This window comes from Octodon degus, unplaced genomic scaffold (genome assembly GCF_000260255.1).
Source record: "Octodon degus isolate 3935 unplaced genomic scaffold, OctDeg1.0 scaffold00049, whole genome shotgun sequence".
In the NCBI taxonomy this organism is placed as follows: Eukaryota; Metazoa; Chordata; class Mammalia; order Rodentia; family Octodontidae; genus Octodon; species Octodon degus.
In genome coordinates this window covers 11,947,106-11,948,459 of record NW_004524625.1, presented here as the reverse complement: position 1 = coordinate 11,948,459, position 1,354 = coordinate 11,947,106, and positions in this window count along the sequence as shown.

The following is a 1,354-nucleotide window of genomic DNA, read 5'->3' as shown; positions in this document are numbered from 1 at the left end:
TTAAAAAAAAATCACCCTGGAGAGTTAAAAAAAGAATAATAAAAAAATTATTAATTGCTCTTTTCAATAGATCAGCAGAAATCAGGAGTACAATTATCAAGCTATCATATATAATATATATATTCCTTTTTCTCTTCCTTTCTTTTCTCCTTTCCCTCATCCAGTTTTTTTCTTCTTTTTGAACAGTTTCTTTCCCTTTCACAGTATCTGTTGTACCTTTCAGATTTTATTTACTCTTTCATGTTCTTACACGAGGGACACAGTATGATATTTACACATGCAAGTCTGATTTATTTCACTTATAAGTATGGTCTCTAATTGTACCCATTTAACTATAAAAGCCTTGAGTTTATTTTTTATAGTTGAATAATACTCCATTGTATAAGAATGCCACATCCTTTTTATCTGTCCCTCAGATCATGGGCATTTGGGTTGTTTCCAAGATTTAGCTATAACAAATTGTGCTATTATAAACATGAATGCACATATATTGTTGTGGGATGATGTTTTAAATTCTTCTGGGAAAGTACACAGGAGGGAAATAGCTGTGTCGAATGGGACCTCTAATCTTAGTTTTTTGAGGAATCTTCACACTGATTCTCACATGGGTTATCTTTAGAAGCCTCTATAGAAACAAACTTTCACCAGTCCAATTGATAGAAAGTCAACTTGCAAATCCAACGGATGGATAGTTGACTGGCTACTGTGTTTCTCTGTTATGTTCTCTTCCATGTTCACTTTTAACTATTACTGTACTCAGCATGGCTGAGCAGAGTTCACCTTCATAAAATATGACAAAGTGAAATTCACTTGAATGTAGGGATTTCTGAATAGGGAATATCGGTGGAGAATTTTGATGAATTAACCTTGTTTTAGACTACTTAAATAATCGCAAGTATTTATGTATTATAAAACATTTTTACAAAAGAAGTTAATGTATTTTTATATCTCTAATATCTAACACAGTGCCTGGTCAGGGAATGTATGCTCAGGGAATTTGAATTGAGTGATATTATCTGTTACTGATATGTACATGAGTTCTTACATGTGTAAAAATTCCAATCAAATGTAGTACTTCTGTGTTTTGTTGATATACTCCTATGAGATAATATTCACTTTTATGTAGTTACACTATAAATATAATTTGTAAGTGGTGATAGTTTGTAAGTGGTTACATGCAGAAAGCCATATCTTACGGCATTTGAAAAAGAATATCACAGTCAGGCTCCAGATATTGTGCTTTGATCCCCAGATCCTCAGGCCTTACCAGACCTGCCCTTAAGGTATTCTGAACCAACCAACCAAAAAAAAAGAAATCCTTCTGGGCTGGGAAGATGGCTCAGTAGAATAAGTA